Raw genomic sequence first — 26738 nt, 5'->3', positions numbered from 1 at the left:
CCTCTTCTCACTATGGTACCTAAGCCCATCCGGTGAGGGGAGGGGCAAGGGTGAGAGCCAGAATGCAGAGGGAAATGAATTAATGAATGTGGTTATTAGCAGGCTCATGCCCAGCCCAGTGATAAGTGGAGGTGCATATCACACCATTCTGGCAACCAATACTGGTTGCAATCAATACTGCTTTCTTTTTTTGCCCCCTCCTTCACTTCCAACATGTTATTTTGAAAAATTTCAAACCTACAGAAAAGTTACACTAGTAGTACAATGAGCACCTGATACTATTTTGCAAGATTTCACCAATTATTAATATTTTGCCACAATTGCTTTCTCTCCCATTTTCCTTCTCTTTTTTTTTGGTGAACTATTAAGAGACAGACATCAAAATGCTTTATCCCTAAATGCTGTGGTATGTATCTGCTGAGAACAAGGTCATTTTCCTATACATCCACAGTGAAATTTATCATTTTCAGAAAACTTGAGCTTTGATACATGATATTATATAACATACATTTTGTGTTCAAATTCTCCAAATTGTCCCAACAATGTCTTTTATAACTTTTTAAAAAAATCCAGGATCCAATCAAGAATTGTGTATTGTTTCTTTGTCATGTCTTTTTAGTAATTCGTATTCTGGAACCATGCCTAGCCTTTTGTTTTTTTTTTAACTTTTAAGACATTGACATTTTGGAGTCCAAGCCAGTTGTTTTGCAACCTGTTTCTCAATTTAGATTTTTCTGATGGCTTCCTCGTGATGAGAATAAGGTTAAACATTTTTGGCAGGATGAGTCCTTCCTAACGCATCACATCAGGAGACATATGTTGTCAGTTTGTCAAACTTGGTGATTCTAAGTTTGATCTTTCAGTTAAGATGCTGCTGCTGGATTTCTTCATTGTAAATGTACCATGTTCCCTCTATAATTAAGAAATACTTCTGAAACTGGGTGATTATAAAGACCAACACTTTACACAATTGTTTTAGCATGCTTTGATGATTTTTTGCTTGAATCAATTATTACAATGGTGACTGACAGCCTTAGAAAATCATCATTCTACATTTTTTTTTTTTTACATTTATGACTTGCTATTCTTCTGTAATAATAACGTTTCCTTTCTTCTCTCCATCCACTCCCATTGTTTTTGGTACCATTATGGCCTCACAGAGCTTTTAAAGTAAGCCTATTTTACTTTATTATAATTATTATTATAATCCATTCCTGCCATTATTTATTTTGACACTCTAGTTGTCTCAAACTTGGTCAGTGAAAGCCCCTTTAATCTGAACTCCGTGCTTTTTTTGACGTTTTCCTATCAGCATTTGAGCACTTCTTTACTTTTTGGTGCAACTCAATGCTCCTAGCTTACCTTGTACTTCATTGCCCCAGACTTAGAATCAAACAGTTTTCCAGGGAGGCCTGGTTCCTTTGACTGGGAAAAGGTAATTAGAACTCAAGATTAGGACAATAGGTACATTCATTGCTACTGAGGTGTAATTGCCTCTGAGCCCTTGCAATTTACCCAGCAAGAAATTATATATTTTAATAAAGTCATGAGTTCATACTGATACCTCCAATTTTAATCCAATACAACAGAGTTCTCCTTCCCTTTTTCCTTAATTTTTTCTCCACTATCCTACCATGAGAACTCCATTCCCCTGAAACACCAATATATTCACTCATTTGCTCAATTCTACAATGCACACAAAATAGTTTCAACCCATTCCACTACCAACAATAGTTTCTTTTTGCCTTTAGACAATATCCCACTGAGATTGGAATGCAGGGAGAGTACAGTGCTCAAAATTTACTTAAATTAATTCTGGCTTTGCTTCTTTGTGTCCATATTATCAATTTGATATATAGTTCAATTCATATGTTTCTATTTGTATTCAATTTTAGGATTTTTCTATATACTTGTGAATTAATATTCTCTTCTGAGTATGTAAAACATTAATGTGGTTTAAAAGTCAAAAGTAGATTGAAAGGTAAACTTAGAAAAGTATCATTGCCTTTATTATTGTTTCCACTGTATTTCTACCCATCCCCAATAGTCAACCAATTTCTTTAGTTTCTGTGTTAACCATCCTGTGTTTCTTCTTGAAGATATTTGTATGTATGTATTCTTATTTCCTTTTCTTCTTACAAAAACGGTAGCATACTATTTTCACCTTGCTTTTTTTCACTCAGTGTGGTATTTTGAAATTAGAAGCTACTTTCTAAACCCTCTGGTTCTGTTCTACTCAACCTCTCAGGCAATGAAATCATATCTTAACTCTAGGTAAAATGAGTGGTTCCTTCAAAAAGGAGTGAAGAATATGAAAGACAGGTGGGCTGACATAATTTTTTAACTGACACAGGAATTTATGTACGTGTCTTTCACTTAATATATTTCTAAGTGTGGTTCAAATGACCCCCCGCGTCTGAATTAGGTAAGGGTGCTCATTAAAAATTCTTATTCCAAGGCCCTACTCCAGACCTACTAAATCAAACTGTCTGTAGGGTAGAGCTCAGGAATCTGCATTTTAAAACTTCTGGATGATTCCATGAACCTTCAGAGACATTTAGGCTGTTATGAGTGGAATGAGTGACTGGGAAAACCACAAAGATGACTTACGACAAAGTTCTTTTCACTTGAGTGTCTAAGGCCACTTTTCCTCTGAGAGCATGGATTTTTTTTTTTTTTTTTTAATGACAAGCTGGTTTCTTTTGGCAGAAGCTCTGAGCCAATGTCTCCTGATAAGCCAGAGAAATAAAGTCTGTATCCCTCTCAGATCTTCGACATGAATCAGACAGCTGGATGGAGCATATTAGAACCACAATGTCCCTTCCTCTAACCTCCAAATCTCAGGGTAAAGTTTCCAGGGAACACAGTGGCCTTCCAAATGTTCAGATTCCAATCCATGCTACGTTTCAGCCAATGGAAACAGAGGGACACAGGTGAGTGGTAACTTTAAGTATCACCAAACTCGAGCACTTCCATTGCTTCCCCCACCTTCCCTAACATTTTCATATTCTCCAAAAGTATTGTGATTCAAAGATGCCCAAGGACACACTGTCTCATCTAAAATTAACTGTTTTATAAAAAATATGAGATATTCTTGGGAGAAAGGTAGGAGAAATGAATCATCTACTCCATTTTAAAGCTGTGAAAACTGAGATGCAGAGGAACAGTGGGGATGAGAAGACAGCTGGCTGGAGCAACCTCCCAGACACTGGGAGAGCTCTTCACAACACTATGAAGTGGGTAAACCTTGTCTTTAATAACTCACTTTTAATAGCCAGTGTTGATCAAGTACCTACTAAGAGCCAAGGACTTAGCCACGTGCTTTACCTACTTTAGCTCATTTAGTCTTTATAACAACTCCATGAAGCAGATCCTATCACCATCCGTCTCTCACAGGTGAATCAACTACAACTTGAAGATGTTACTTGCCCAATCCGCATAGCGAAGCAAAAGCTAAATCTATGTTGTTCTAACCAGAACTCAAGCCTTAACTGCTACACAACTGAAAAGGGCCTTCGGAAACATGATTATGAGTACTAACCTAGATGCTCAGTGTCTCAACCTGTTGACTGCCTGCCTAAGGATCTCCACTTAACACCCATCAGGATCTACCCCTCAAATTCCAAAGAGGCAGGGATTTAGGAAACTTGATTGTAACCTTAGCCAAGCCACTGTGCTTTCCTATGGTTCAGTGTCCTCATTCTGTAAAAACAAGAAGGATGGGTAAAAATTAAAATATATATATATATATATATATACATATACACATATTCCCTTTCACTTTTGATAGACTATAATCCAAATGTCATGTGCCTGATTCACATTTTTATATTAAGGTTTTAATAGTTTTGTTTTCTTCCTCTTTATTGTTTTAATATTTTAATGTGCCCCCTCTTTATTCCCAGAAGGATTTGAATTCCAAAAAAGGCTAATATATTAACTCAAAGAAAGGAGTCTCTAATAGTGGAAATTTTCAGGCAATGGAACCAATGAGCATTGGAAACCTGCTTTATCCTGATTATATTTCTTTTCCTGTTCTGAGAATGATTGTGTTCAGGAAATGCTCTCTGAGATAAGGCTGGATAAAGTGGGAACTAGGCCCAGCTCTCTTAAACAGGGTTGGCAGAAATGAGGTGAGAAAACAGGACCCACAAGCCAGCTGGCGTACATGGCAGGGGTCCCTTCTAGGCATCAGAAATTCAGGGGAACCATAGAAACCATATGTGTGAGAAACACTGGCAGAGGAAGGATAGCATATCAGAATTGTCTTCACATTGGGGTAAATCCCGGGAAATTCGATCCGATGGCAGTTTCCAGGACACTTGTCTCCAGTGTGGGGAGCAGAAACTCCTCTAACCCCCACCAGCTAATGAGACAAGAACCAGTTCCCTGGTCCTCACCCCTACCTGGTCTATCCTGGTTCAGGTACCCCTCAGTGGATGATTGGCTGACTAGATATGACCTGTGTTTCTGTCTACTGACTTTTTTTTTTTTTTGAAGTAGCATTGGTTTATAACATTATATAAATTTCAGGTGTACATCATTATATTTCAATTTCTGTATAGATTACATCATGTTCACCACTAAAAGACTAATTACAATCCATCACCACACACATGTGCCCCATCACCCATTTCACCCTCCTTCCTCCCCTCTTCCCTTCTGATAACCACCAATCTAATCTCTGTCTCTATGTGTTTGTTTGTTGTCCTTTTTATCTTCTACTTAGGAGTGAAATCATATGGTAATTGACTTTCTCTGTCTGACTTATTTTGCTTAGCATAATACCCTCAAGGTCTATCCATGTTGTTGCAAATGGCAAGATTTCGTCTTTTTTATAGCTGAGTAGTATTCCATTGTGTATACATACCACATCTTTATCCATTCATCCCTGATGGACACTTAGGTTGTTTCCAAGTCTTGGCTATTGTGAATAATGCTGCAATGAACATAGGAGTGCATATATCTTTACGTATTAGTGTTTTTGTGTTCTTTGGGTAAATACCCAGCAGTGGAATAGCTGGATCATATGGTGGTTCTGTTCTTAATTAGTTGAGGAATCTCCATACTGTTTTCCACAGTGGCTGCACCAGTTTGCACTCCCACCAGCAGTGTATGAGAGTTCCCTTTTCTCCACATCCTCTCCAACACTTGTTATTTCCTGTCTTGTTAATTATAGCCATTCTGAGGGGCATGAGGTGATATCGCATATTTGATTTGCATTTCCCTAATAATTAGTGATGCTGAACATCTTTTCATGTGCCTTTTGGCCATCTGTATATCTTCTTTGGAAAAGTGTCTGCTCAGATCCTTTGCCTGTTTTGTAATTGGGTTGTTTGTTTCTTTGTTATTGAGATGTATGTGTTCTTTGTATATTTTGGATATTAAGACCTTATCAGATATATGGTTTGCAAATATCTTCTCCCAATTGTTAGGTTGTCTTTTCATTTTGTTGATTGTTTCCTTTACTGAGCAGAAGCTTTTTAGTTTGATGTAATCCTATTTGTTTATTTTTTCTTTTGTTTCCCTTGCCTGGGGAGACAGACAGGTATTCAAAAAGATGCTGCTAAGATGGATGTTGAAGAGCATACTGCCTATGTTTACTTCTAGAAGTTTTATGGTTTCAGGTCTTACATTCAAGTCTTTAATCCATTTTGAGTTAATTTTTATGTATGGTATAAGATAATGGCCGACTTTCATTCTTTTGCATGTGGCTGTCCAGTTTTCCCAACACCATTTATTGAAGAGACTTTCTTTTTCCCATTGTATGTTCTTGGCTCCTTTGTCGAAGATTAGCTGTCCATAGATGTGTGGATTTATTTCTGGGCTCTCAGTTCTGTTCCATTGATCTGTGTGTCTGTTTTTGTGCCAGTACCATGCTGTTTTGATTACTATAGCTTTGTAGTATATTTTGAAATCAGAGAGTGTGATACCTCCAGCTTTGTTCTCTTGTCTCAGGATTCCTCTGGCTATTCGGGGTCTTTTGTTGTTCCATATAAATTTCAGGATTACTTATACTATTTCTGTGAAAAATGTTGTTGGGACTTTGAGAAGGATGGCATTGAATCTATAGATTGCTTTAAGAAGTATGGACATTTTAACTTTAATTCTTGCAATTCGTGAGCTCAGAAAATCTTTCCATTTTGTTGTGTCTTCTACAATTTCTTTCAACAACGTCTTATAGTTTTCAGTGTACAGGTCTTTCACCTGTTTGGTTAAACTTATTCCAAGGTATTTTATTCTTTTTGTTGTGATTGTAAATGGGATGGTATTCTTAATCTCTCTTTCTGCTATTTCATTGTTAAAGTATAGAAATGCAACTGATTTTTGTGTGTTAATTTTGTATCCTGCAACTTCATTGTATTCATTTATTATTTCTAATAATTTTTGATGGATTCTTTAGGGTTTTCTATGTATAAAATCAGGTCATTTACAAATAGTGACAGTTTTACTTCTTCCTTTCCAATTTGGATCCCTTTTATTTCTTTTTCTTGCCTGATTGCTCTGGCTAGGACTTCCAATCCTATGTTAAATAAGAGTGGTGAAAGTGGGCATGCTTGTCTGGTTCCTGTTCTTAAAGAGATAGCTTCCAGTTTTTCACAGTTGACTGTGATATTAGCCGTGGGTTTGTCATATATGGCCTTTATTATGTTAAGGTACTTTCCTTCTATACTCATTTTATTCAGTTTTTTATCATAAATAGATGTTGTCAAATGCTTTCTATCTATTGAGATGGCCATGTGCTTCTTATTTTTCATTTTGTTAATGTGATGTATCACATTGATTGATTTGCATATGTTGAACCATCCCTGCATCCCTGGTATAAATCCCACTTGGTCACGGTGTATGATCTTTTCAATGTATTGTTGTATTTTGTCTACTGATTTTAAGCTTCATGAGGACAAGATAGACATTATTTTGTTATTCCTCACAGCTCACAGTTCTTCTACAGAGCAAGTACTAACCGTTATGTTGTATTCAAGGAAGAATAGAGAATAAAGCCAAGATTCCAAGCTGGAGAAACCCAATTTATATTCCATATAAAATGAGTCACATATAGACCTAGTTCTTTTTAATATTGCTCGTAATTCATTCAGTCATTCAACAAGTATTTATTGAGTACTTACTATGTACCAGGCACTCTACTAGAAGCTGAGGCCACAGCAGTAAACAAGACAGGTACCAAGTCCTGTCCCTTGGAGTTGATTACACATTGGTGGAGGTGGGGAATCAATATGTAAACAAACAAATAAGCATTTCAGATAGTGAGAACTGTTATGAATAAAATTGCAATATTGTGATATATAAGAAAAATATATATTTGGTTATCCAGATAATGAAAATATATTTTTGTATCTATTTGTCTTCCTCCAGGGGTACCTAGCTTGCAATTCCCAAAACTCCTTGGAATTTCCTAAGAGATGAGAGTGATAAGGGTGTCTTTTGTTATGTTAATGAGGTTATTTTTGGAAAACACTCAAGGATGTGGGCAGGTTGCCAGTGGAGCCAACCATGTGATTAGAGGGTTAGAACTTTCAGTCCTATCCCCTGACCTTGCGGGAGGGGAGAGGGGCTGGAGATTGAGTTCAATCACCAATGGCCAATGATTTAATCAGTCATTTCTATGTAATGAAGCCTCCATAAAACCCCAAAAGGATGGGGTTCAGAGAGCTTCCGAGTTGGTGAACACGTGGAGATTTGGGGAGAGTGGTGTGCTCAAAGAGAGCATGGAAGTTCCACACTCTTTTCTCATGCCTTGCCCTATGCATCTCTTCCATCTAGCTGTTCCTGACTTATATCCTTTTATAATAAACTGGTGATCTGGTAAGTAAAATGTTTCCTTGAGTTTTGTGAGGTGCTCTAGCAAATTAATCGAATCTGAGGAGGAGGTCATGGGAACCTCCAATCTGTAGCCAGTCTGTGAGAAGCACCGGCAACACCCTGGGCTTGCGACTGGCATCTGAAATGGGAGTGCAGGGAGGGGTCAGTCTTGCAGAATGCTTAACCTGTGGAATCTGATGCAATCTCTGGGTAGTTAATGTCAGAATTTAGTTGAATTGCATTGCTTGTTGGTGGTGGGGGATATCACTGCCCCCCAACATTGGAATTGGGCCCAGGAAACCAAAAGAAAAATAAAAGAGGATATTTGAATAGAAAAAGATTCAGATAGAGCAGGGTAAAGTACTTTAGGCAGGAGAATCTGGGCAGGACTGTGAGCAGGTGAAGGGCTAAGGAATTCCGAGCATGTTGCACATGGCCTCTGACTAAGAAGGATCTCAGTGAAGTTTGGAAACTATTTCTAAATTCATCAAGAACTTTTGATAGTAGTTATAAAAGCAATATGTACACTTGCTAAAACATTTTTATAGCATAGTAGGATATAAAAAAAGCAATATCCTCCCCCAAACCCTACTACTCAAAGCAATACTGTTAACCATTTTCTTGGGTATTCTTCTAAATATTTTCTATCTATGTATATATAAATGTATATATATGAATACCTTTATATACAAATGGCAACACATCAACTTATTCTGCTGAACCACTCAGATCTCCCTTCAAGAAAGAACTCCTTGCCCAGTTGCAAGCGATGTGATGAGGTGACAGCCTCCAGCTTTTAAGGTCTGCCTCAGCTTTTGGCTTTTGAGCCAATAGTGGTTTCATCAATGACTGAGCCAGACTATGGTAAAAAGACCCAGCCATTTCTACCCAATTGAGACTTCTCTAATAAGGCACATTTAAATTACATCCACTTTTGCTTTGCTTTGTTTTGCTATTAAAAACAACGTAGCAATTAGCATCTTCAAACATATATCTTCATGCACGGGTGAGTGCCCGTTTTTCTCCACCCTCTATCTAATACTGTTCAACATCTAACTTTTAATTGGTGCTGTGGGAGATCAAGATTTGGCCACCCTGAAATATATCTCTTTACCTTGATTGTTTTCTCTGAGGGACATTTGACCTCCCCCACTAACTGCCTAAAGAATTTGACATGGTGGCTCCTTCCTGGAACAGATCTTCTATCATGATGGCTGTAATGATAATGTAAAATAGATTTACAATGGGAGGGGCACCAAGCCCCTTTTATCAAAAAAACTCTCTCCCTGACCACATTATCTATAGATGACCCTGAAAAGAATTCTCTTCTTGCCCTCTGAAGTCCCAGACCACTACCCACCCCCAACACCTTCCTTGCCTTTAGCTACAATACTTAAGCAAGCAGCTTAGATAGAGGGACGAGTTGCTCATTTCTGAGTTTCTCCCATGTATACATGGTATTAAACTTGCTGTTATTTTCTCCCACTAACCTGTCTTGTTGATTATTTGGCCAGCCATAAGAACCTTAAGGGAAAGGGCAGAGGGGGATTCTTCCTCTCTCCCCATAGTGCCAATCTGATAAAAGAACAATTGCACTTCACTAACATTATAAAGAGGGTCTCAGTAAAGCTTGGAAACTATTAGCAACTTCCTAATTATGCATAGGTTCAGAATTAGTTTGTATCACTCCACCGTTTGTACTATCTATGAACTTCCTCTACACGTTCTTTGCCCTTTTTCTGCCAGGTTGTTGGATCTTTTTCTTATTGATTTACTGAATTGTTTTGTAAAAGAAATGAACTGTTTTCCACAAATGTTGCAAACACTTGTCCCTGTTTGTGGTTTGATTTTTAATGGCATTTTTCCCATTCAATAGTTTTAATTTGCAACAAGACACATTTATCTATTTTTTCCAATATATCTTCTGGGTTTTGTATTGTGACTTAAAGTTCTTCTTAGCTCTAATAATATTTTCAAAATAGGTCCTTATCTAATTCTAATACCTTTAGCTTTTTTTTCCCCTTAAAATTTGAGTTTCATCTGCAATCTATTTTGATATAAGTAGTGAAATAGGATTTCAGCTATTTTTCCCTCACCAAATTATCCTCATCATTTTTGAATAGTCCATCTCTTCCACACTAATTCTAGATTTCTCTTTTATAATAAACTAAAACCATATATATCTATTTGGCTCTACTTCTGGACTTTATATTCTAATCTACTGTCCTATTTTGGTATTCTTCACTCATTCCAAACTGTTTTTTTATTATTATAGATTTATCATCTTTTAATAGCTCTTTTTAAATTATCTTCTTTCTTTAGGATTTCTCTGGCAACTCACTCATGTTTATTACCCATCTTACATTTTTCTGTTATTTTCCACAGATATCTTTTGCTTTTGGGGGAGTAGCTAAAATGTGAATCTAAAACTAATTCAATTTCATCTTCGAGTTATTTTTCCAGGTTATGTTCGGGATTATTTCAAGTTCTCTTCCCCAGTTTTACTATCTCAAATGAGGTAGAATTGGATTTCTAGAGTAAACAATCTTTCCGTATTATAAAATAGTTTACAAGATGTTACCATGAGGGGGAAGAAACTGGGTAAAAGATACAGGGGCTCTCTCTGTGTTTTTTCTTACAACTACATGTGAATCTACAATTACCTCAAACTTAAAGTTGTGGTTTTTTTTTTTTAGCTAGTACAATGTCTGATATACAGCAGACGCTTAATAAATGTTGCTTTCCTGCCTCATGCCCTATAGCCCTTCAACATAATTTTTTTTAATGTATTCTTCAGTTTCTGGGTAAGCATTCATAAACATGTCCTTAAGGCAAATTCATTTAGCTTTGAGCTAAACTATAAAATGGGTATTATACTCCCACATCTCCAGCAGACTCATTTGAAAAACAGCTATTGCAATTAATCACGCACTAAATCATATTAACCAGCTACTGGATCATGGGACCTTCTCTAGTAGGGCTTTTTAATCTTTTTAGCAATTCCTATCCTTAATCTCTTTTCTGACTTCGCAATTTCTCCACAATCACTAGCTTCGTCTTTCCTTTCTCAAACTATAAAAAATAGATGACATATGAGGATGCCATGTAGCTTTGCATGTGTATTTTTGAAACCAGAAAACCTTTATGCTTAGCACTGTTCCAGGAAAGACAGGTTACTGACAATGCTAGGCCTAGGGAAAATCAGGAGGTAAGTAAAACTTGCCTTGCACCCCAATCCCATTGCCCTTTCCAATATCCCTGCCCCCTCCAAGGAATTCCTGGGGGCGCGGTTGCTGTGTCCTTTTGCTTCCTAGAATCCCTCTAATCTCAACGCACTCAAACCAGCTCTTGGCTATGCTCAACATGTATCCCCACCTGCAATATTGTCTAAGCTTAGTTCTCTTCTGTATGTGGAAATCTTATTTCAGAAATTGTTTAATTTTCTTGCTCAAAATGTTCTATGAAGACACAGAGGCCCCTTGAGCTAAAGCAGTGTAAATGTGAAACCAGCTGGTAACAACAATCTGGTAGGTTAATGGCCTTTCTATTATTACGTGTGAATTCATTTCTATGTGTTCTAAGCTAAAGGAGAAGAAAGTTGTTCTGCTCTTCTAAAGGGTGAGAAAGGATAAGAAACATGTTCAGCAGAAATGCATGTTGGGAAACTCCCCCAGTGCTGGCAGATTGGGGATTTAGTCCTGACAAGATGAGCAGTTGTGCCTGGTGCATCTCACAAAGGAAATTGGCCTTTGGACAGTAGGAGAGAGAAAACTAGAAAAATAAAAAACTAAGATCAGTGATTGAAAAATTAGATCCACGGCTAATAGGGGTAACTCTCTAATGCTGACATACATCATTTTAGACAGAGAGACAGAGAAGGTAAAACCACTTGCTCCTAAAAGAAAAAACACCAAGACCTTTGATACCAAGATAATCAAAACTAAATCTCAACCAAATTTCAACAAGGAATTAGATTCAGAGGAACAATCTGACCACAACGTATTGTTTCGTCAGGAGTAGATTAAACTATGCCTAACAATCATTAGGAGAGTGTAAGAAATGTTCTATTTTCTTCTACTGGCATTTATTTCTTCAGAAAAAAAAATTCAAACTTTTAAGTTGTTTTAAAATTGTTCTCTCTCACACTGGCCAACAATGAGTTCAAGTGCTTATTAAAGCACATTGCTCTTGATATGAAAACGCTTGATATGAAACATCTTTATCTCAATTTAACAAGTCCAAATTTTAGGTTCTGGGAAGACATGGCAAAAGAAAATAGTCTTTAGAGTAAAAAATCTGGTTTAATTCATAGCTTAGCTATTAACTAGCTATGTGATCCTGGGCATATTACTTAGACTATAAGAGTTTGTTTCTTAATTTGTATAATGAATAACATATTACTAACCAATAAGATTTTGTGGGGGAATTAGAGATAATATATGCAAAATGGTTAGCCCTATGCAGGCACACAGTAGGGACATAATAAATGGTTGTGACTTTTATGATCTTAGCACATTCCAATCCCCTGTGGCCAGAAACTTGTTTCCAAATTTAGCTTTTCTGAATCATAAATAAACCTATTTTCCAAATTGTTGTAAAATTCAAAGGATATGTCACAGACAATGCCACAGTTTCTTTCCCTCGGAGATGACCCTCTGCTTTGCAACAGCGAAGGCTAAGTTCCTGCTGAGTTAGTCATGGCTTCAGGTGTTAGTCCTTCTTTTGTTCAACCATAGATTCTCATTCCTTCATTCAACAATCTATCTGCTATGACTCAGGCACTGCACTAGATCAGAGAACTCACAAATTAATGAGATCATTACTGTTTTCATGGAGCTCATGAGTGCTCACAATGATTTAACATAAAGAAAAAAATGCTTATAGATTTTAATAAGACATTAATTTCTATTAATGTATAGAATTAAATTTAGGTAAATATATATGTATATATGTTTTGTAGTAGATTCCTTTATGTCTCACACCATGGGTTTAGTTAAGAAAATAGAAACCATGCCGGTTGTTTAATAGAGAGAATTTAATATAGGGGTTTCCGTAGGTTTTGAAGGACTAGAAAAAGGCAGAAAAGAACCCTGAGTTAATACAGAGGAAGTGACTGCAGAATGCAGCTGCCACCTCTAGGGCTGGGATAACAAAAGGATATGGGGAATTAGAACAAAGAAGTTTGGAGAACGGCCCCACAATGCTGAGACCCAGAACCTAGATGACTCAGGTGCTCAGAGGAGGGTCCCTGGGGAGCTGGGACAGACATTTGTGAGGAAGAGGTTGAGTATGAGAGTATGGAGAAAAAACTGAGAACTGAAACAAACTGTTGTTGGAACTAGCCTCCTGCTGCTAGGGCAAAGAACCATTGCTGACTTGATAGTGATAGGAACAGGAAGACAACATGAAGAAGCATGACCCTTTTCTTTCCTTTGTCCTGTCTTCCCATCTCCCTCACGTGTTCTCCATTGGCAGAACCTCATGGGAGCCAGTTGGCAAAGCAGCAACGTGGTCTGCAGTGTCCCAGTCACAGCGTCAATGAGCAGACTATAGAAGAGTAAGCTTGAATTTGAAACATAATAGCTTAATAAACAGCACATTATTTTGTTTTTAAAAGTCTGTTATTTATCCATAAATTCTGCTCACAGTTGTTTTAGGCCAACTTCAACAATAATATCTATTCATGTACCCATTAAACTAGGTGACAAAGGAGATTTTTTTTAAAAGACTAAATAAACATCAAGAAACCTTGACTCTAGGATTTGCTCTGTCAGTATCCGGTATTAAAAAAAAAAACTTTAAGAAAAAGTAAATAATATAATTTTTTTGCTGTTTCGGAAGAAATCATAAAGATCAGCTAATGTTGCCCATTTGTTTTACAGAGTATCTTAGTAATTTTTATACAATAGAAATTCAATACCATCAATATTCCAAAATTAACAGGAATTCTTTGCCATCAAAGCAACGTATTTTGTTTTCTGTGAAATAGGAGTGCTGGACCAAATGACCTTGACTCTGTCCAACACGTGGTTTGTCCGTATCACCACTCTGCCAACATTCCCCCCACCAACTGCACCCAATCATTCAGTAAACATATAACTAAATGTTAGGCATTGTGCTAAGCCCTGAAAATGGAGTTCTTGTCTTCAGGAATATTATAATCTGTAGAGAAAACAGAAAGACAAACAGCAGATTATAAAATAGTGTTTTAGGTGTTCTGATGGAGGTATGCACAGAGCATTAGGCAAGCATGGAGGAGGGGCATTTAATCCAAACTAAATGTGGAGCTTGAGTTGACTCTTGAAGGAAGAATGAGAATTAGAGAGTTGAGAGAGAATAGGAAGAAAAGGAAGGAAACAGGTGTCCATTCCAGGTTGGAGGAATAGCAGGTACCAAGGTTTGGACATGAGAGGGAGTTGTTTTCAGTCCCCACCAGGACAAGCATAAAGTCAAGACCGATCACAAGTGTGTCAGTACAGTTTCAGCTACACTTAAGAAATTCCTAGATAGCAACATTTTTAAAGCAGTATTATTTCACACAACAAGAAATCCAAAAGAAGGCAGTTCCAGAATTGGTTAATTAGGCAGTTTAATAATATCAAGCCCCCCCCCTTGTGATTCTTTGTGGATTCCCTCTTTTGTGATTCTCTGGCCTCTCTCTCCATGGCTCCAAGCATCATATCCTTAACACAATACACAAAAGCTAGAAGAAAAGGCAGACCTTTCTCCTTATACATTTCTCACCTTTTTAATCAGGGAGAATCATCTTTCCCAAAAACCTCTGTAGTAGCCTGCATTTCCCAAAAAAGAGAGCCTAGAGTAAATGCCTTGCGTGGAGGTAGATATTTTTGGGAGAGGGACTGGTATGAATGAAACAAGGGAGGAGCGAATGTCAATGCAAAGGTGCATTATTAAGCTGGCTACTACCACAGAAAATTGTGGCTTGGTCCTACTGGAGTTCTCTAAAGAACAATGTAGGGTTCCCTGAAGGGCTGTCAGGCCAAGACACAGAAGAAGGAAATGTTTGTCTACCAGCTTCGTCCCTCATTAGACAAGAGTTGATCCAAAGAAGTTAACAGTGTGTTGCATTTCCAGTTCTATGAATGCATGAATATAGCTGAGCATATTCCCAAAGTGTGTCCCACAGGGAGGTACAGAGATGGTCCAGGGCAGAAAGCAAGAAATTCACAGAGAGAAAATGCTGTGAGCTACAGTTAGATGCACATCCACTTATAGCAATGGCCAGAGCAAAGAGGTAAGCTGAGAGAATGGGAGGCAGTACCCATGAGGTCTAACACACCTCCCAGAGGACTTTTCCTCAGTCTCCACTAGTAAGGATTACACCATGGCCCATCTCAAAAGCACAAAGGATGGTAGGGAGCAGTGATAAAAGAGAGCTGCAGACTTATCTTCCAAAGTGTTCCATCAATAGATAATGCCTAAAATTTATGCATGTTAGAGATACAGAGGTATATTCAAAAGAAACAGTTAAAAGTGTTGAAAGAATTTGCCTCTGCAGAGCAGGAAGTGGAGATGCAGAACACTGTTAACTTTTTTTTTTTATGTCTTACAGTCTTTGATGCCTTAAATAAAATTCATGTTTAGCTTTGATTAAAGAATAATTACATTTAAAAATTGTATGTGGAAGCTAACAGACACCGTGTAACTTACATAATTCATATACTTTGTGCCTTCAAATGCCTTTGGTGGCCCTTGAAATGGCCTTAGAAAGAGCAGAGTAAGGGACCACCACTAGAATATAGTGCATAGCTTGTAGTAAAGAGTCAAGAGATGCTTAAGAAAGAAATGGAGAGAGGGAAGGAAAGAATAGGGGGCAGAGGAAAGAAACCCCTGATTAGCACTACCGTCATCACCACCGCATGTCTTTGGTGCAGTGGAAAAGAGTCCAGGGCCGGCCCTGTGGCGTACTGGTTAAGTGCGAGCGCTCCACTGCTGGCCACCGGAGTTCGGATCCCCTGCACACACAGACGCACCGCCTGTCAGGCCATGCTGTGGTGGCGTCCCATATAAAGTAGAGGAAGATGGGCACAGATGTTAGCCCAGGGCCAGTTTTCCTCAGCAAAAAGAGGAGGATTGGCATGGATGTTATCTCAGGGCTGATCTTCCTCACAAATAAATAAATAAATAAATAAAAAGAGTCCAAACACAGCAAGACCAGCCTGGAGTTTTCAGTTTAGGGACTTCACTATGAGATATGCTTGACGTAGTTACAATAAAGACAAGAAGGGAAACCTCGGATTGATTTAGTTTTATCTTTCTGTTCTAGATTCCAAGTGGATGAATTTAAATAACGGTATAATGCTAGAGTCTTAAATATCAGGGTTGTGCTAAGTACATAAAGAACTCCTCTGATAAACACTTATTGTCCAGGCGAACGAAACACAAACAATCATCCCTGCTAGATCTTAGTTATTTAGTCTTCAAACGCTGCTACACAAACTCTTTAATAAACAGTAAATAAAAAATGAAAAAAATGACAATTCTCTTCAGCAAAAAGATAATAGTCAACGAATTTCTGAATTAAATATACTGGAATATCCTTTAATACAATGACATGCTAAATTCCGTCTTTGTGTCCTTGATGCTTCCTATGATGCCTGGCATGTAGGAGGTACTTTATAAATTATTGCTGAAGTGAATTCAACTGTATTGAATAGTGGAATTTATTTGGCATGCTTCCCAGTTATTCCATCTCATATTTACCCTTGCCTTTATTTATTCCATACTCTTGTATATAGATTGGCACGTTTCCTGAATTCACTATTGCAGACCTCAGTAATGAAGGAGAGGAGAAAGAAAAAGGAAGAGGAAGGATGGGAGGGAGAAAGAAGTGTGGGGGAGAGAGAGGGAAAGGGGAATGAGGGAGGGAGTGGAGGGAAGAGAAAGGGGATTGAAGTTTTGAACAGGGTCCCTGAGGAAGAACTGGGGTAGGAGAGAATTGACTCAGGGTGATTAAAATGGCTCTTGCAACATTCTTCAACAAGTGGATTGAATCATTCTACTTCATTCCACTTCTACAACTTCTCAACATCTTCAAATTTCCCCGCCCCTTTCATATTCCTTTTTTAAAAATTTTCCCCATTGTGAGCTTTTATCTAAAAAAGAAAAAAAATTCAAACAATTGTCTTCTTTACATTTCAATATCTCCACGTCCTCATTTCTTTCATTATTTTTTGTGTTTTTTAACACAAAACTGATATCCAATAGGTTGGTTTAGATGTCATGGAAATCTAATTTCCCAAGCCTGATTGACCAGATAAGAATGCTATCTTCAGCACAGCTAAATACATCAGCAAGGGAATGCTGTCAGCAAAAAATACTAGGCTTTAGAAGACTGAAGCATAGCATATTGGATTGGATTGTAATCTCCTTTCTACTTTTAATATTTGTCTTTCTTTAGTGGAAAAACTGCTCAAATTTTGGTGCCACAAGTGAAATGTGATATGGGGTCCTTGGAGAAATTCTAGATGACAGAAACATAAATGATTCCAGGTTAGTGGAATGAGTATCAGTGTGAAACCCCAAACGAGTTGAGATTATATGTCTTCAAGAAAAAAAAAATGTAGGAAAATTTAATTCGTTTTTGAGATATTATTAGCTAATGTAGGACTGATGGTGGGTGGTTATTTTCTGTTTCTATTAAGGAAAGAAAAAGTGGGAATAAGCTTTATTATCAACCAAAATGATATAAATTTGAAGGAATCTCTTAATTCAAAGGTTATTAAAACCATAGACAATTTTACCATCAAACTATCCAGGAGACCTGGTGATTCTGCCACAAACATCCAAGGATTTTGGATCACAGTCCTATTTCATATTCTACAGCCTCTGAGATAGTGAGTTAGCAGATGGCTTTCTTATTTAGCCATGTTATGTAGAAAGTCCACCTTCCTACAGAGAGAGGAATGTCACATAGGTAAATTAACCACCGTCTCTGGCTAAGTCATTGCGTCCAGTTTAACAAAGCATAACTCACAATAGTGAATTTTACAAACCCAATCTCTTTTATTCTCAGGATAGTTAGTCAGTTCATAGCCTGGGTTCTCAGGGATACTGTCTCGTTATGCTCCAGGTATAATTCCAGTCTCCACTAACAACTGAGTCTTGATTTACAAGTTCCCCTGAGTTTCCTACCCCAAAATCTTTTAACATGTCTCCCTCAAGTCAATTTTCTTACTTAAATCATCCACCACCATCATAATCTTCCTCCTCACACGTACAGATTATTATATTCATTCAGTCTTTTTCTTTCATGTTCCGTTGCTAGTCAGGCTCATTATAAAATTCACATTTACAAACCCAAAATTTCATCTGCATGTTTTAAATAACTCACAACTAATGTGGAAGTAGGAAAATCCATCCAAGTGGTTGGTATTCTCAAGTCTTATCTTTATCCCAGGCTGCCATGTTATTCCACTTAAGCTCCAGGACCGATCTCATCTTCTCCAATGGCCTTAATTATTACTTGTTCACTGATGACTGTTGAACCTATATCTTCACCTTATCTCCTGGGTTCCTGATTTAAACATACAACTGAATATTTCAACTTGTATGTCTAACTGCAATTCAAATCCAACTTGTCCAAATTTAATGATTAGTCTCCATCTTCTTCATTATTTGTTCCACCTTCTGTGTTTTCCATCTAGATGAATGTTATGCCGTTTCTACCCAGTTCTTTAACTCACAAACTTGGTAGTCATCTTGTATTCCTTTTTTCCCTTTTGCACACCTATATAAAAAAATCAACAAGTTCTATCAATTATACTTCTTTAATTGCTTTCAAATACGTTCTCTTCTCCTCATCCTCAGCATTATTATTTTAAATCATCATTACAACAGTCTCTCACCAGGACCCCCTGCTCCAGACTTGCCTATATCCGATCCATTCTTGTCCTATCACCATTCATTCATTTATTCAACAAAAACTTCATAGGGGCCTACTATGTGCCTAGCTCTGCTCTTGGTTCTGGATTTTACCTTGTATTCAATGTGACCCTACCAAAATGAAAATTTGATCATGTGAGTCTCTTGTTTCAAATCCTTTAATTTTCCAGTGTCTAGAAAAAAATTCTCCAGTGCCTAGAGTCTTAGGATAAAATCTAAACTCCATAGTATATCTCCTTGTCATGGCCCCTGTCTACCTTATCACTGTCATTTCTTGCCATTCCGCCTTACCTCTACTTCCATTTTATTTTCCAGTGATATTTTCCAGTCATTTGCAATTCCTCCACTGCTCCATGCTCCTACTCACCTCCTGGTATCAGTTCTACCTTCTCTCTCTGTTTGGGACGCCCATTTCCTCCACTGCAGTGCTTAACTCACAATTGTTCTTCAAAACTCACTGTTGGTATTTTCTCCCCTGAGAAGCTTTCTTTGACCTTGTTCTCCTGTCTAATCTGACTGAGGTGCTTCTCTCCACCTTGCTCCCATACATCCTGTACTCACTTCCGACATAGCACATGCTATTGGTATTCGTCAATTTGCATGTCTACCAATCCTCTAGACAGTGAGCTCTTTGTGGGAACATGACTTATTTGTTTTAGCATCCCTGGTGCTTAGCACATGGTAGGTGCCTAATAAATATCTGTTAATTGAATTTTTGGGTACTTGGAAAGATGTCTATGAAAGGAGATTGTGAATACACATTCACTGTTTAAAAGGAAGCTGATTATTTTCACGGATAGTTTGAGATCAGTGGGAGAAATGAGCAAAAACAGATGGAGGAAGTGAAGCCATTTAAGATCACTTGTCTTTTTTAAAAGAAAGTCACAACATTCTTGTGAAAGAAGTGGAAAAGAGGAGAGGGCACTAAGAAAATAATTGTGATTTATTTTCACTGAAGTCTGAAGCAATCAGAAAATGCAAGGTATGGGCATTGTAATAGCCTGAAGGGGAGATGATATTGATGTTGTTATTGCTTCTTATATATCGAGAATGAAGGCAAGTGATTAAGTGATGAGGGAGAGGCAATAACTTTCCCGGGTTATGATAAGTAGGGCTGGGTGCCCCCGGTAACCTGATTATGGTTTTCTGCTATATTAAGTTGGCAGTGCTGAGCACCGTGCACCTGTTTTCCACTTCTTGCCATGACTAACAATTTGCCTCTTACATTCTAGAGACAGCCATTCTATAGAAGCACTTGATTAAGTGAGCAATGAACAAAATTAGATAATGATATAGCATCCAAATGAGTCAGTAAGAATTCAGCCAAACCACAGTCTAAACCTTAGGAAAACTGTTTGCAACAAACCATATTTATGAGGAAATGGGGAGGGGTAGGAAGCATAATGTAATCAGCGTTCAATGTACTTGTGTTAGTTCAGGTAGGAAAACCTTACTAAGGGTGTCAGACGTTTCATCAACTGGGCATGAAGTCAGTCCACCCTGTTGATTCAGATCAGCTGATTCTGTAGAACCATAAACTCATGGAGCTGAAATAAGCCTCTGAGATATCCTGGTCCAATTCTCTCATTTTACAGGTGAGGAAATAAAAGCCTAAAGATATTAAGAAAGTGTTTACTTGAAAATTACTTTGCATGCTCTCCTTCTATGGTCCTGATTAATAAAAATTCTCTCTTTACATTGCAAATGCCCTAATCTTAGTTTAGGCAGTCAGGACACGGCCGTTGACAAAACCTCTCAGGTCAGGAATCTCTTTTTTCTCGGCTCTCACCACAATAGCTACATTTCCAAGCTGCCGCTTTCCTGTAATTATCACAATAGATTTACGTACATTAAAGATTAACATCAGACTAAATAGTGAGGCTGTGTGTGTGTGTATACAAGTCAGGACACTAAACATAGATGGGAAATTCTTCTTGTCTTTGAAGAAGTCTTTACCTCTAAATGCTTTAACCTAGTTAGCCTGTTACTTGGAAAGAATAGCTGAAAAAAGGAGTTCGTCAGATAAATATATGGATCTGTGAAGGTCACAGTGAAATAAAGTCATGGAATAAAATATCCATGGCAACTGAGTAGCCTCCTTTCCAGAACTTCTAAGAGACAGATGAAATTTCCAAAGAAAATATGCTGGGGTCAGAAATCAATGATGCAGCTATTAAAAATAATCTCAGCCATGTTCTTCTTCTTCTTCTTCTCTTAGGCTGTAGTGGTACACTTGCAGCTAACCAAGAGCCAAAGGCACTCCTCTTAATTTTCTTCTTCTTTTTCAAAATATATCCCTGGGAGAAGGATCCAGGCTAACTCTTCCTAGATTGGAGAGCCCTGGACATTAAGAGTCTCGAGTTAGTGGGACACATAGAGCTTATCCTGACTGGCAATGAGTTTTAGGGAGTTACTCAAGCCAGAAAAGGCAATTTGGACTTTAAATTCTGCTGTCTGTCCAGGTAGAGTCCTTTCTGCTGAATCCAGAGAATTCTTGCCAATTTGGACAGTCACAGTTTGTAGTGTGGATTTCTGCCCAGGGAAGCTGGATGGCTACCAACTCCTGCTTCACAGAGAACCATCTACACTCCTGAGAAGTTTTCTCTTGGTCATGAACCACACAGAATGAGGTTTAAAAGGAAGTTTAACATGAGGGAAAGTAGCCCTGTGGCAAAAGTTACCAATGGCATCAATAGAAAAAATGGACTACTAGATGATTTTGAGAAGTACGAGCTGGGTCAACCCTAGAAAACCTTTGGAAAGAGGACAGGTACAGTGGTGCAGGGAAAGTTGAGGTTCACCTTGATATCCTCCCAGTTCTGCCATTATACCTCTTTACTCACTCCTTTTTTTTGATGAGGAAGATTGTCGCTGAGCTAACATCTCTTGCCAATCTTCCTCTTTTTGCTTGAGGAAGATTGTCGCTAAGCTAACATCTGTGTCAATCTTCCTCTATTTTGTATGTGGGATGCTGCCACAGCATGGCTTGATGAGTGGTGCGTAGGTCCATGCCAGGGATCAGAACCTGTGAACCCTGGGCTGCTGAAGCGGAGCACACAAACTTAACCACTATGCCACTGGGCCAGCCCCTCTTTACTCATTCTTGATACCCTAATGAAATAATTAACAAAAGTTTATTAGGCATCAACTATATGCAAGATGTTGTGCTAGACAGTGCATGTAGAACTAAAGAGGTGTAAAAAAACCTCCTGCACTAAAAAAGCTTATTATATAGTTGGATAGAAAAGACAAGAAGGCAAGCAAAGTAGAGTGTGATAAAGACTAAATGAACTTTACAGAAAAAAGGTGTTATTCTACAAGAGATTATGTGTTTCTAGAAAAGAACCATGGGACTTGAACTAGGATTACAAGATGGTAGAGACACCAGTTGTCATTCAATACCAGTTTTCCTCTTTATCTTTACTGAAAGAAACCTGAAATAGAATTCTATTTGTATGGAAACCAAGTCAACAGACAGTATTTCCCAGCATACTATACACCTAGTTGTAGCCATGTTATTATGTTTTGACCAATAATATACAAGCGCAGCATTGTGTAGACAACCAGAAAGTCTCCTTAAAGGGACATGAATCGGCATGCAGAGGCACCAGTTTTTATACTTCGTCTTTTCTTCTTTCTCTCACTTAGAACTTTAACATGATGGCTGAGCTACACAGCCATTTTGAACCAGAAGATAACCTGGTGGATAGAAATCACATTCTAGGATGGTGAAGTTAAAGGGGCACAAGAATAAGTAGAGAATCTGTAGTCTTTCAAGGTTAAAAGTCTAGACCATAGGTTTCTAAAATGGTGGTGTTGACCAATCATAAAAAAAGTTCTTAAAATAGGGAGGGACAAGCCTTTATATGTTTTAAATATAAAATTAGGAAAATATTCACCCTCCATCATCATCATTTCATATGAGTAAACATTTTAACATTAAAAAATAAGATACTGTGTAATTTCCTAATAACCATAGTTGAATGAACTTAATGTTAAGAAAAATTCACATTTTGTCCTTATTTTTATTTCAAGATGGACCAGCAACAATGTTTTCATAGAGGAGCAGAAGTCTACACAAAAAGGTTTGGAAATTGTGGCCCCTGGCTTTAGAAATCTTATTCTAGAGTACTATTTCCCCAAATGTGACATTTAACATGATTTTGAGTGGTAAATGAGATGATTTGGGGTGGCATATGGAAAAGTTTCACATTATCCGTAGACCAGGCAATAAATAACATTGAATCACATAGTGAAAAATGTTATGATGTCTTTTTCTGTTTTCCTTCAGCTCTTCTGATTGGAGAGGGAGACTCAGTTTGGAACTACTCAGTCAGTGATCCAACACTAAGGTAATCTTCCACTTAATAAAGAGGAAGTGGATATTAATATCAGAGTCTGGCAAAAGTACAGGTAAGAGTAGTTACAATTTAATTAACATTGCTTTGTTTCCACTATATTTATAATTACAGTTACCTTCTTTTTATACTAAAAGGTTTTCCATGTAAACTCTTGATAAAAAGTTTCCTTTTAAGACATTTATAAAAGGTTTTTAAAAAGTCAGTCTATATAAGAAAATATATTAAGTAGCTAATCATGTGGTACTTGAATATACCAAAACTCGTGAAGATGTTACGTGAATTACTGAGTAGATGGAAACCCAACTCTTTGAGGGCCATGAAGACTTACCTGGTAGATGGCTTCACCCTGGAAACCTGGGTAATTAGTTAAAATGAAACAACTTGGTTCAGCCAGAAGAGCTTGTCTCGCTTTTGGGTTCTGTTTGGCATCCCTTTGGCCTGGCTTTTCCTGACCTCCATTGCCCTGGTCTGGTTAACCTGACCCTAAATCTTGTCTAGTCTTATCTGAAACTCTAATCCATTTTGCTGTGAAACCTGTGCTCACTCTTCCTCCCTTGTCCAATCCTGGACTGCCACCAAACTGCTGCTGACTTACCTTATTCTACCTGGTAGACGGACTGTGTCCCATTCTGAGCTCTCACTGCCACTTTTACTAACATGCCCACTCCTCTTACTTAACCCCACCTCCATGCCAGGATTTTATTTATTATCAATCTGAGACCTAACTAGTATTATCAAACTTCCACTCAAAATTCTAAAGGACAGGTTATAATTAATGTATTTTTCAGAAAAGCAGAGAAAAAAACATTTCTTTCCATAGTCTACATTCTTATTGAACCAATCCAGTTCAGCTTAGCCTAGTCATTAACTGCATCATTCCATAAACTAGATATATTCCCCAAATACTATGTTTCTTATCAAAAGAGATTTTGACTTCATGAAATAAAAGATCATTACAGCTTCTAGAACCAAACCAAACAAAAATCTTCTAGTAGAGCCTAGAGAAATATTCACCTTTCTTCTGTTCTACGAAGCCCATTAAAACTTCAAGTTTTCAAATAGATTTCCTCTCAACGGTCGATTTTTCTCTCCCTTAAGAGTACAGTTCTCTGACTCCAAAATCTCACATTTAGTTTACCAGCTCTTAAACAAATGTTGTGAAGGTATCAGGCTTAAACGTTGTCTAATTAACCCTCCATGTGATGCTTAAACTCCTTCTCAACGCAAAACCTCTACATGGAAATGGCTTTCACCTAAAAATGTGTTCTACTGCCTTGAAAGCTTTATAGCATTTGTTGTTTTTCTAAAAGTGATGAGATTGCACTGGGACGTCTGCACACTCAGGCTGAGGCCTATTTCTGTCTATCTGAGAGATAGATGGCCCAGGTTGGTGAGATGTGTTATCTGCGGCAATATAACCATTTGTCTTATTGTAGAAGTAACTGATCCATACAGAGATCAACTGATGACTTGGCCTCTTTATCACCCTGAACCAAGAGAATCATCTGGACCAAATACTAACAATTACAGTAGTAAAACAGTTATTTGGAGGAAGATATATGTCTTGAAATTAAAATTTTAAAAGAAGTCACATTAAGGTGGAAACATTAAGTCACTGCAAAATTGCAAAGTTGCATTTTAATAAAACTGTATTTGGCTACACCTCCTAGTTTCCATTCAAAAGAAAGTGGAAGGGTATTAACACTTGATAGATGTCAGTAATTATGCTAGGCATTTTCATCTACATTATCTTATTCAAGCATGACAATTCATAGAGATTCAGTTTGAAGGAATTTGCTCAAGGTCACACAGCTAGTAAGCAGTTGATCTGTGATTCAAAAGTTTTACTGTAATGGTGGGTACATAACACTATAGATTTGTCAAGATTCATGGAACTGTACAACACAAAGACTGAACCCTAATGTAAACTATGGGCTTTAGTTAATAATAATGTATCAATATTGGCTCATCAATTGTAATAAATGTACCACATTAATTCAAGATGTTAATAATAGGGGAAACTGTGAGAAGTAAGAAGTATATTGGAACTTTCTGTGTTTTCTGCTTAATTTTTCTGTAAATGTAAAACTGCTATATAAATAGTCATTTATTTAAAAAATAACTAAAAAATAAATAAAAGATACACACGCATTTAACTGTCCAATCATTCTCCCCACTTTCTCCCTTAAACTCACTCTAATCAGGTGTTCCATGGTCCCACTCTCCATGGACATTGACATTCTCAAGGTCATCTGAGACCTACATATTGTTATATCTAATTCTCAATCCTCATGTCACCTGACTCACCAATAGTATTAGACACATTAATCACAACCTCTCTGTTGAAGCGCTTCTTCACTTGGCTTCCAGGCATCACATCCACCTGGTTTTTCTCCTCTTCCCTGGCCCCTCCTGTTCGGCCTTTGCTGATCTCTTCTTTTCCCTCTGACCTCTTGACATTGACAGGCCTCAGAACTTAGTCCTTTTGGCTTCGTGACTTCTCTGTCTACCTTATTTCCTTAGTGATTTTATTTAATCCGATGACTTTAAATTTAGATTATATGTTGGTGATTCTCAATTTTGTAGGTCCAGAGACTTGGTCTCTTCCTAAACTCTACATTTATATAACTAACATCTTTTATTACTTAGGGTTCTCCAGAGAAACAGAACCAATAGGAGATATATATATATAATTTATTATAAGGAATTGGCTCACATGATTATGGAGGCTGGCAAATCCAAATCTGCAGTGTGGGCTGGTAAGCGGAGACCCAGGAGACCCAATGGTGCAGAGGAAGATGAATTTCGAAGGTGGTCTGCTGGAGAATTCCCTCTTGCTGGGGAAGCCGGTCTTTTTGTTCTATGCAGGCCTTCAACTGATTGGATGAAGTCTACTCACATTATGAAGGGCAGTCTGCTGAACCCAAGGTTTTCCAATTTAAATGTTAATCTCATCCATAATCACCCTCCAAGTTATCACATAAAATTAATCATCACACATCTCAACCACAATATGACCAAATCTGCTCCACCTGTTTTCTTTCCTCAGCTTCATCCTTCCACTTGCTCATGCCAAAAACCATGTAGTCGTTCTAGGTTTGTCTTTTCTCTTACACCCCACATCCAGTTTTTCTTCTTTTCACCTCCACCAATCCCACCCTGGCCCATGCTGGCATCATCTCCTCCCAGGAGGACAGCAAGAGACTCTTAACTGTTCCCTGACTGTTTCTCTTTCCCTCCTCCTCAGTCTGTATTACTGTTCCTCAAACTGTATCGTGCAGAGAAATCACCTGGGGATCTTGTCAAAGATTCTGATTGAGTAGGATGGGGTGGGGCCTGAGTGTCTCCATTTCTCACACGCTCCAGGAGATGCCAATAGTCCTGGTCCACAGACAATACTTTGAATAGCAGAAATCAGAATGATAACTTTAGAACATAAATGAAATAACGTTTCTCCTCTGCTCAAAATAATTCAGTGGCTTCCCATTTCACTCAGTGTAAAAGCTGTATGCCTTGCAGTGGCCAACAATCCTAAATGATTCAAAATCCCCTCTTACCTCTTTCACCATCGACTACTTCTCTCCCCTTGCTCGTTCCACTTCAGCCACACTGGCCTCCTCAGTGTTCCTCAAATACTATAGCAAGATCCTA

This window comes from Ceratotherium simum, chromosome 15 (assembly GCF_057802395.1).
Source record: "Ceratotherium simum simum isolate JZ-2026a chromosome 15, ASM5780239v1, whole genome shotgun sequence".
NCBI classification, from domain to species: Eukaryota; Metazoa; Chordata; class Mammalia; order Perissodactyla; family Rhinocerotidae; genus Ceratotherium; species Ceratotherium simum.
Note: the sequence above shows the minus strand (reverse complement) of the source record.